Raw genomic sequence first — 12082 nt, forward strand, 5'->3', positions numbered from 1 at the left:
GATTTTTTCTTGGTACTGTGATAATTATGAGTCAAAGAAGATAATGATGATGAGGGATGTCAACGATAATGAGGACAAAGAACGTGCCAAGATCACAATATCTTTAAAATTTGAACTTATGGAGAAGTTTAAGCCAATCTGGATGCTTTCCATGACCTGGAAAGTAAACATGGCTTAATTCCATCAAATGAACATGCTGGCTTTAAAAAGTTTACTGTTTATACTATAATGAACTTTCACTATCAACATTAAATTCAACAATAGTTTGTGCAAAATCATCATTATGTTGACATAATAAAAAAAAGTATTAGCGTAAACATAATTTAGTATATGTTATTGTTAAAATATTAGTGTCCGTAATTGTTAGGTAGATGATGTATGTTTTTTTATTTTTTTTAAAATTTATGGTGAAATAGTATAAAATATTAATTAGTTAATTAATTGTTGATTAATCAGTGTCGTGTCTTTATCAGATAACATTAGTTGTATGTTTATATATGTATTTAAAAATTGATTTAAGAAAAAAAAAACTACAAACAATCCTTTAAAACTTTTTTTTTTTACCTCAAGCTAGTTCAGGTGATATAAATGACTAAAAACAAATTCAAGTATTCCACCTGTAATAATTTAGTTTACGTGTAAGCTAATCAACTTTGTTTTAGTTTGTCACGGAAGAGAGTTTGTTGGATGATAACTAATTCTTCGTCCATGAACCTGTTTTAAAAGTAGATGTATCCATGATCATTTAGGTACCCAATCATGTTGCTGTATCGCCCCCTAAGCTAGCAGCCGACTAATCCAAGAGGTTAACTGAATAAAGAGACACTAAGAATCTAAATCAATTACTTAAACATTTAATTAAGGAATCTGCTATCAAACTTAACCCAAAACTAACCCCGCTCAGAAATATATATACAATATCTCCTCTCAAATGATACATATACAATAATCATTTGGTTTACAAATAAAATATACAATATAATAATATATCAGATTATAACCAACTAAAGAAGTCAACTTCTCAGAGCTTTCGTTGTGCAACTCCGGACTGTCTCTGAAACTGAAAGTGGGAATAATTAATATTTAACTTCTAAGTAATCATAGGAAAGATTTGAAAAACAATACATGTTTTCGGAAACATTAATAGTAACCAAGTCACTAAAATAAACAAACATGTGTATGGACAAACTCCTTCGTCAAATAATGTATATATTGAGTGTCGACCACTTCCTTACACACCCTATTAGCCTATATGGTATCGACCAATTCCTTACACACCTATTAAGCATAAAAGCATAATTCATGTACATATAAATGAAGGAGCGTATCCTATACACCTATCAATTTCCTAATAAGTGTCGACCAATTACTTACACACCTATTAGGCATACAAATGGAAATTATTATTTCCCAAACAATTCATCAAGACAAACAAAGCATTACAATTCCTTTCCAAACAATGGAAAGATTAAAAGAAATAGAAGAACTTTCGGAATTTCAAATAAACAATGCATGGAATACACAATCAGATAATGCATGAGTTTGTTAAACATAAACTTTTGTAAAAGAAACAACAATGGTTACCAAAGAGTATTCCCACCTCTTTTGATGACAAGCCATGCCTACCTCGAGATCCACGATCCACTGGTTCATCATTTGAATCGATCGTTGTTAATAGACTAACTGTTAGTCACACAAGAATTCTAAGAAACTAGCCAAAAAGGCTCACACAAGAATCATACAAGTCTAACTAATGGTTCTAAGCTCATTTATGGTTCTACACCTCTTCAATATCCATCTCTTGCATATCTAAAGGTTTACTAATTTAATTAGATTGGTTCTATAGTCTATTAGATAAGACTTATGAACATCTACAATTTTGTAAAAGGAAGCAAAGGATAATTCAGACCACAAAGGGCTAATTCCTGATTAATAAGAAGAATGGATCTAAGCCCAAGTATACTGAACCAACCCATTAACCTAAGGCCCAATCCAATCGGTCAACAAACGGTCGCTAATAGTCACAGGTCTACTAACAGTCCATGTCAAGTCAAAGTCAAGGGTCAACGGTCAAATGAGTCAAACATGAATCGGTCAATGATTCAACTCGGGTCAAGATAGGGAAACTCAGTCTACAAGACTGATTCAGGTTATACAAACCAGGCCCTTGCTCAGGCCAAACATTCTACTGCTCCATCATGGTACAACATCAACAAACTCTATAGGCCAAAACCCTATTACAAACTGCATCCATCTATATTTATAATCAACAACACTATCTATATCAATTCAGTTATAATTATCGACAACCAAAGTTCTCAGCAATACACATTCTCAAATCAAACTTCATAATTCAACTACAACTGATAATTCAGTTTACCTGCAATTGCAGCTCTAAGAAACACCTTCTCCAATAATTATCATGACCTGCAATACATACACCACCAGTACAGTTCCAATACTTAAACTCATACTTCTCCAGTCACTAATCTTTCCCCAACCGCAACTTCTCAATTCTGTCTATCATTAATATCTACAATCACTCATTCATTCCAACTCTCTTAACATCTCCAAGATCATACACTTATCAAACCTTCATCACCTGCAACTTCAGTTGAACAACTCAATTATAACTCTCACAGCCTTGCTCAACTCAGTTCATATCATCACCACCAGCATAACACATTCATTCTTGTACTTCAACTCCCAACACAACTTCCTGCAACACTATAATCATTATCAACAGTTCATACATCCACAACATCTCCAAGTTGTGTACTTCTAACCCAATAACCACGCCACATGTAATACAACATTACCATTCAACCTGTAACTCAAGCATATTGTCATTCCAACAAAAGACAATTATCTGTTACTCAATACAATCCAACTATAACTCCAGCTACACCCTATAGCCATCTAAATAGTTACCTTCACATTCATCACATCATCTCAGGTAACTCATTTCAACTCTAATATGACTAGTAATCTCATAAACTCAAAACCAAAATAGATAACCGAACTATATTTACTGAGAACAAACAATTACCTCATGATACATCCTCTCAAGCAACTGATTTCGATTTCTTCTTTACTTGTACAAACATCTACCAATTCAACTCAAGCAAATGAATTAGATTCCTCTTTACTCTGACATGACTCATAAATCATATCAAAACCAACAACATATGCCAAACCAACTCTACTCTTCGTCTCTGGTGTGAGTCTCATAATCATCAACCTTCAGAACCCTAATTCATAAAATTGTGGAAGAACATGACAAACCTTAATTCTCAAATTCATCTTCAGAACAATTTCATATCACCAAATTAACAACGACCCCATCCTTAAACATGTAATGGCAACTCAAAACCAACATCAATTTTACTCGAATCCTAATTTAATTCCAGAATCCTAATTCTAATCTACAGCAGCATCGGCATCTCCTCTTCTTCTCATAACTGAACCAACATCAGCACCACTATCTGATCTTGATTATAATCCTCTTTTCTTAATCTCAGTCTCGTGATCTTGTTCTCCATGATCAATTCTCTGAAACCCTAATCTTCTTCTCACGATTTACAACATCATCTTCTTCTTCCCGGTTTCAAACAACCACAGTACTACCACAAAAAAGAAACCCATGATGTCCTGCCTAATTCTCTCGTCCTCACAGCCTCAGAAACTCAGAAGAATTCACTAGAGGTAAAGAACAGAAGAAGAAGCATGAAAGAAGAAGAAGAAAGAAAAAGAGAATAGAAGAATGACTTCTTAGCTCGAGTTTTGGTGATAAGGCCAAAGAATTTCTCCGCTACACCCACTCACTTAGACACGTGCAGCCACAACGTGTCTGTATTGCATCAATAACATTTTCCGAGAAATGACGATTTTACCTTTTATAGTAACCTGTTGATATCTGCCTCGTCCGGTATCCGAATGGCACGTTCGAGTAGTCCATTTCGCATAGCTTTTCAAGATCTATCGAATGGTACTAAATTCGAGTCTAGATCATTGATATATTAATTCTTATTAATTAACGTTCGTCTTAAACTAATCGAGTTATTATCGGCTAATTCGTCGTTTGACTGGTCTAATAGAGTTGACGTGCTTTAGGGTCCTTACAGTTCCACGCACGATATTCGTCTCTCTGCAATATTTTTTTAATGATTTTTAGTATTGAAGTTATAGTTATATATATATATATGCATAGGTTATGTATAATGAAATGTGGATCAAGATTTTTGTACCTATTTTTGAAATGGTTTATATATGCTTGGATAATTGAAGTTGTTCTGTGTAGTACTGCTTCTTGGTTGCAAGATGACAGGTAATAGATTCATTCATGGGTACACTGGAGGGCCTGAAGTTCCATTGGTGTTCAATTGTTTATGTATACTAACCTGCATTGCACAGTCCTAATTTAATAAAATGAATAAACATCAGAATTATAGTGGAATTTAATAAGTAATCATGCGAAGAACAAATGAGGTACGAGCTGCAAGTCTATATGATGTTTCTGCCACATCACACTTTGATCCCTCATACTAAATTGTTTCTATCACATCACATTTTGATTTTTGCAGTTGTTATACAATGTTTGAAGAGCAAAAGGTTGTATCGAAACCAAGAAAGCAACTTGGAAGTTCATGATTAAGAAAACATGCAGTTCTGAAATCTTTTAATAGTTCAAAACCTGTTTTCATACAATAATGCTCAAAGGTGCAAATCTAAGACAAAGACTGTTGAAAATTAACAACTGGAATAGCTGCGAAACAAGTTATGCAGAAATCAAAGCAAGTGACATCATAGTTTGTTTTGATTCCACTTTGTCCTCGATAAATAAAGTTTGTCTCTCATGTATTTTAAAATGGAATGTTATCTTATGGATGGTAAAATTGACGACGCCAACAAGATCTATGAGCCAATATAGAACATGAAACAAACCAAGACGCATAGTGAGCTCTAGTTGGATCAAACGATTCTCCAAAACTGATGATGTTGAGAACATTGGAGCCTGAAAAGAAGAGGTTATGTTCGGTGCGTTTTGTATTTAACCTGGATAGGAGTCCTAATAGCCTGTTTGGATACTGAAGTGCTTCTGAGAAGTGCTTATGGACTTCTCAGAAGTACTTCTAGAAGTCAAAATTATTGAGAAGTTAGTTTGGCTACTAACCAGAAAAACAAAAAAAAAATCAGCAAGTTTTAATGGTAGATTTTCTGGGCGATTAAATTCATGTTGCTATGATTTTTACCAGCAATGTTAACAAATTTTATTCAACCATGAAAAAAGAAGAAAATTGTTCTATCACTTTACTTGGGGTTAATGAAGAACACAAATTTAGGTTTTGGAAAAAATGGTTCCAATCGGATTACGAGAACAATAAATTGGTGATATGATCTGCTAAGATCTCCAAGAAGAAAAAAAAAAACTAAGATTACTATGTTGATGGAACTAAAGATCTGATTAACATGAATAAATATTAGGTATAAAACGTGATTTAAAATAATAGAAAAAATTGATTAGGAAAGACAATAAAAACATAATAGCCGATCAAAAAAGAAAATAAAATCCATTTCAAAAACCCAGATTGAAGATCATAAACTGTTACATCTAAGTATTGTGATAGATCTTCACACGATATATCTTGTTTATATTTCCTATATTCATCTTCATCAGTATCGAAATAAAACAACAAATGGGTTTATTTGTAGAAAGAGAAAGTAAGGAAAGAAGAGAAACAAAACCAGTGATTTCAGTGAAAAGTCGATCTCTCAGAAGTAGAAAAGCAAAAAGTTTTTGCTCCAAAAATAAGTAACTCATCTACTTCTATAAGTCATTCCTAAATCTGGTTACCAAACAGACTTATGACTTTTTAACTTAAAAAAACAAAAAAGCTACTTATATATTTGCATCCAAACGACCTATAAGAATATCTGTTTCACAAGTTAGGTCGTGGTTACAATGTTATCTACTTAGCAGGGGGAATGAAGACTTGGATGATACTTTGATGCACCTGGGGGGAATGCGCGAGTTTGGCGTGAAATTTTATAGGTTGCTCAAATAATGTACGAGTGTCAGGAACAACATTTCAAGTCCGTATTGAAGATTTATAGTTTATCGTATCAACTAATCTTATGGTGCATTATGTGATCATAGTTAACGCATCAACTCTAGTGAGGTGTATGCATTAATCTTAAAACACTCGGAAAGTTTATTTTACACTTTGGAATGTATTTTTTTTTTTTTTGAAACATTCTTAGAATGTTCTGGCATGTTATTCTAGTCAACCTTTTCTATTGATATTGAACAATCCTATTATAGGGGCGGTGGTGAATAGGAAAAAAAGGGTCATTACATGGTAATTCCAAGTGCCCCTTATAAGAAAACAGAAAATGACTAATTGATCCTTACATAGTTTAGTGTTGATAAACTAGTTTAATTTTGATAATCAAGTTTCACTTATATTTACTCTAAAACAAATCAAAATCAGATTTTTAGAGGAGAAGAGAAAAAAGGTTTAGAGGAGAAGAAAAAAAAACTTTTGTGATATTTGTGAAACCCTAGATTTTGATTTCACTCAACAAAAATGAGTGATTCCAGTGGCAAATTTGAGATGAGTGAATCTCTATATGATAGAGAAAACAAATACTACATACCTCTTGACGGAGATCCTGATATGGAGTATTTGTTAGATGGTAGAGATGTTTTAACCCAAAATGAAGGTCAATCTCAACCAATTGAAGAAATTAGCCAACAAACTGAAGAACCAAAGCCTGAAAATGACCAGGTATACTTCTAAATTAGTTCCCGTTAGCTTTTTGTCGCTCAAAATTATCTAAAGTACGTAAAAAAATCGAAACTTTTAAAATTTCAGAAGAACTTACGGTTGGGATTTAGCTAGTTACCAACCGTAATGGAGGATGTGGTTCATTAGAACGGCTACAATCTTCGTCAACCTTCTTCTTCGACATCTCTAATATAGTTTTCAATCAACGATTATCAATTTTTCAAATCGCCGATTAATCGAGGACGATGAAAAATCAGTTTTAATGGAGGAGGAGAAGAGAATATGAAGTTGAAAAAAATGGATTTTTAACAAACTGTCACACTTGCAAATCCCGAGTCAAGAAAATGCCACCGTTTTTTCAGAGTTTATTGAATGCCACAACCGTTAGTTTTTCCGTCAGGACCCACGCACTTGGTCTTTTTCGCTGACTCGGTCAAAATAATTTGTCGCGATTTACATATTTACCCTTGAAAACCCTATTATACTAGTCATGGGTTCACCATCTTTCCCCGTTAGTTCTTTCTTCTTCCTCTTTCCCATGTTCTTCTCTTCTCGTGTTTCCGTGAGAAGATTTTGTGATTATGATATCAGAAAATTAAGAGAAACGTTAAGAGTTGATTGTCGGTGATGCTGTTGTGATTGTTTGAGCACGGGATGAAGAGGATGGAGTTGCTGCTGTAGATCGAACATAGGAGTTCTGAAGTTAGGGTTGTTGTCAGATGTTGAACAAAGGGGTTGAAGTTTAATTAATGTTCTGAAACCATTTTGAAGATAAATCGAAGAGCTAGGGTTTTTTCTGTGGAGAAAAGATAACTTAGGATGTCTTTGATTTGAATCCCGATTGGTGGGTCGATTTAAATTTGAAGCAATGGTTTGAGTATTAATTTGAAGAATTGAGCTGTATCCACAGAAAAAACATGAATTGAGCTGTTGTGATTGGTGGGTCGATTCATGTTTAAATCCCGATTCAATTTGAAGCAATGGTCGATTTCAATTTTTTGAATTGGGATTTACAAGTGTGGCAGAGGGTTTGAATCGGGATTTAAACATGAATTGAGCTGTTGTGATTGGTGGGTCGATTTCAATTTGAAGCAATGGTTTGAGTTCGTGGAGTTGAATAAATTGGGATGCCGTTCTCTGCTGAGTCTCAGTCGATTGAGGCAGTGCTAATATCAAATGGTGGATGCCTACCGTTCCTATACATGACTTCTTCAAACAGCAACCAAGGAATTGAATCGGGGGTTTTGATGTAATCTGAAGATGGGTTTTTGCCCAATTTGGTTTTGATCAAATGGTGGTCATGAATTACAGGAGACGGTGGCTGAGATTGGGTTTAATGGCAGTTGTTCTTGCAAATTAGAAGACATGAGAATCAATGGGTGGCAAGTAGTGTTCGAAGTTCACTTGCATTGCGATGGGCTTGATCTGAAAATGGTGTTAATTGTTCTTATGGCTGATCGAGTGTAAGGAGGATAGAATTTGGGGTTCACTGGATATTAGATCCATGAGATTTTAGACTAACTGATGAAGAATTTTAAATATACAAGGAAGAAGATGCTCATTCTGCCGTTCTCTTTCTCACAAATCAGTCGGATCAGTTGAAGGTGTTGTTCCGTCCAAGTGAGAAGACGGAGAGAGGCAAGGTGTATACGCTGGCTGATGGTTCAAGTAGAGTGGTGACGAGATGGAAACCAAAATCGCATTTTAGTTTTCTACCTGGCTGGATTGTATGGGGTATTTTGGTCTTGGTCGAGAAGCAATTGGTAGTAAACAAAGACGTTGCAGTCTGTTGGGCTTTATCTGCAAGTCGAGAAATTGGTATGGAGTCTCGTCGTTCTCATGATGGTTCATGGAAACAGAACAACGCAATGGTGATTGAATTGGTTATAGACGGGTACACTATGAATTTGAGGGTGTATATGTCTTTTACTAAGCTGGATAACTGCCACCTATGCATTAACTGATGCCAACAGTTTTTTTGGATGGAAAAGGTCAAATGTGTGGCATTAAATAAACTCTGAAAAAAACGGTGGCATTTTCTTAAACTATAAATTGGAAGTGTGGCACTTTATTAAAATCCCAAAAAAAAATGTTTTGATTTTTCTGATTCCATTAGGTTAAAAATAGGGGAGCACAATTCAGTCTTTTCAACCAAAAAAGTAAGGATAAATCAGTCCATTTAAGGTAAAAAGGATACTCTAGTCAATTTACACCCCCTATAAGACATCCTCTAACCAACTAAAGGGACATTGTTATCACACTTGTCGCCCCTCTAATGGAACATGCCCCCTATAACAAGGATTGTAATTGAAAGTTCAGAGAAACCACAAAAGTGAATTTATTGTGTCAATGAAAACGAATTGGGAAAATATTGTCCGAAGCAAGTGCCCGTAATTCCTGTAAACAAAACGCTCAGTTTTCCAGGCAAGTGTTTACATGTTCTCACTCTTCTTTTCCAACGCAAGATTGTTATTAGGGTACCAAATTGTTTGGGGTATACCTAATTACATAGAGGACAAACTAGCAATTGCCTTTGGGTTGGTACACCCCCCAACAATTTGGTACCTATTAGCAGCCTTGTTCTTTTCCTTGATTTTTTTTTGTATACAAAATGAAAGACAAAAAGAGAAACTATATTTCAGAGAGAAGTGAAAAAAACCTGGCTTGATTGGAGTATACCTAATGAAGCAAAACCCAAGACATTTTGAAGTAAAAGAAGACACCCCTTAACCTTGTATTTTCTAAATGGCTAATATGTCCTTGTTTAATTAACACTAAAACAATCTGATAGGTTAATTAATTCCGTTTAGTTGAGTTAGATTAAAACTTTAAGTTATGAAATATTGTTTTTGATTGAACTTTCGTGGGATGATTTTTGATGATTTTTGTTTGGAGAATATCTCTTGCAACGAAAATGAAGTACACAACCGAAACACTTCTAAAAAGAGGATTGCAAATCTATTGTATGAAATCATACTCAAAATCAAAGAAGAAATCCACACTTTCAGTTTTGAAAGTATGAAAGGTCGGCAAGGTCGACTTATGAAGATCATGCCGACCATTTTAGGCCGTCAAGATCGACGAATGAAGACAATGCCGACTTATTATGGCCGACAGGGTATACAAATGAAGAAGGTGTCGGCTGTAATATTTTTTGACACACAGGAGACTGTTATAAATGCGTATGTAGTCGGCATGGTATTGATTTATTACCTTGTCGACTTTTTGTAGTCGGCTTTTTCTAACTTTCTTACCTCGTTGGCTAGAATTTAGCCGGCATTGTAGTAATCTTATAACCTTGCCGACTTTGGTTATCCAAAAAAAATGAATTCTAATAGATGAAATTCATTTTATTCTTGCAATTTTGGTTACTACATTGATTGAAACATAAAATACAACTCCTTGTTGACGGAAAAACGAATGCACTTAGCACGTGCATCAGACCTTTGAACCCCTAGGCGACCCTAGTGGACGAGTTATAGTCTCGTGAGGGTTTACATATAGATATACCCACAAAACCTATACAAAAACTTCTAAATCCATCAATCTTCCTCCTCCGAAGACGATATAGCATCCAAGTAGTCCGAGTTATCCTCCGGGATTCTTTCTGCCAAGAAGTGATAGCTTGTATCAAACGCGAATGCTTCCCCTTTTTCCTCCAAGTAGCGCACTTTCACGACTTCATGCTACAAAAACACAAAAACAAACTTACATTTGTTAGTGATGTTTCATTGGAAGATAAAACAACATGGGTTACGTAAAAAAAAATCACAAAAATACTTACAAATTGTGCAATGGACAAGGTGAAGAGGCGAGTGTTGAAAATCCGAGGTTGGAGAGCTAAAAAGGCAAGTATCGCGCTTTCGATGACTAAGTGCCTCTCATGGACTTGTGGAACACTTCTTTCATTAGGATTCCAAAACTATTGGCTAAATTTGTTGTGTACCCTAGCCCAAAAGGTTGTGGAATCCATCCTTTCGGAGGATTGACGTCTAAGTCGTTTTTCCGCATACCAACCTTTGGTGATTGCTAAATCTTCATTAGAATCAAATGAAGCCATTGTTATATGTAGAGATCTATAGGGTGAGTTAGATGGAGTGTATGAATATATGAGCTTTGGAGAGTATAAGAAAATAGTTGTTGTTTTGTGGAGATAAGTAGTGTATTTATAGGATGGTGCCCAAATTTGTCCGTTATAGCGTATAAGTATAAGTCAATAAATGCAATTATACTTGCATAAATTTGAAATTTGAATCCGCCGGAACGATTTTTATTTCCCCAGTATGCCGACTAAGTTTGGCAGGCAGGGTCGAAATTTTGTTACCATCCCGACCTTATGATGATTTTAGGCATCAGGAGATCATTTTCTTCTTTGTAACCGCCGGAAATGTATTTGGTCATTAGCATGCCGGCTACAATAAGGCCGGGAGGGTAGGAAATTATAACCATGCCGACCTTTAATGATTTTAGGCATCATGAGAACATGCAATTTTCTGTTTAACCGTCGGAACGGTATTTGGTCACTACCGTGGCGACCATGATGTGGTCTCAAGGATCAAAATTTATAACCATGCCGATCTTTGATGATTATTTTAGGCATCAGGAGAACATGCAATTTTCTGTTTATCCGTCAGAACAGTATTTGGTCATTACGGTCGGCAAGGAACATAATTTATAACCATGCCGGTCTTATGATGATTTTAGGCATCATGAGAAGACTTTTTATGCAACAAATAGCCGACGGGGTCGATAAGATAGAACTCTACCGGCTGTATAACAGCCGAATTGGTAATGATTTGATTACCTTGCCGACCCTGGTATTCAAGCATTTTCTGATATCAGGGCCGACAGACTGACAGTTCAAAACCTTGCCGGTCCTGGTGTGGTCGGCACTGTAACTTAAAAAAAGCATGCCGGCATAAGTATTGAAACTTTACGTAGATAAAAAAAACCATTCATTCAACAACTAGAAATCCAACACTTGTTGTCCAAAATACGAAAACATGTCCCGTAAACCTTAAAAAAACATTTGTTTGACCTTTAACCTTAACATTTGTCCAACACAACATAAATAAATAAACTAGGAAAGCATTCATTCACCACCACGACCACTACTACTACCTTCACCACCACGAGCACTACGAGCCCTCTTTTTATCAGCATTCATCTTGGCTTGTGCTTCTCTCCTGGCTCTTTCTTCCCTATTTACTTCAGCATCAACTTGCTTGAACAATTCATGGGCATCCTCATTGTCAATATTGCAAGCATAGTCAATGTGCTTGCTTTGCTCTTCA

At 35.4% G+C, this 12082-nt stretch overlaps 1 long non-coding RNA gene across 1 annotated transcript; it reads right to left on the reverse strand.

Moving 5' to 3' along the window:
* Positions 1–834: 834 nt before the first annotated feature.
* Positions 835–3751, reverse strand: LOC113284353. The gene is made up of 2 exons (XR_003328109.1): positions 2381–3751; positions 835–1060 (listed from the first exon to the last, which is right to left on the reverse strand). It is a non-coding gene; the product is annotated as an uncharacterized LOC113284353 (long non-coding RNA).
* Between the last annotated feature and the right edge of the window lie 8331 nt (positions 3752–12082).

Source organism: Papaver somniferum, chromosome 5 (assembly GCF_003573695.1).
Source record: "Papaver somniferum cultivar HN1 chromosome 5, ASM357369v1, whole genome shotgun sequence".
Lineage (NCBI taxonomy): Eukaryota > Viridiplantae > Streptophyta > Magnoliopsida > Ranunculales > Papaveraceae > Papaver > Papaver somniferum.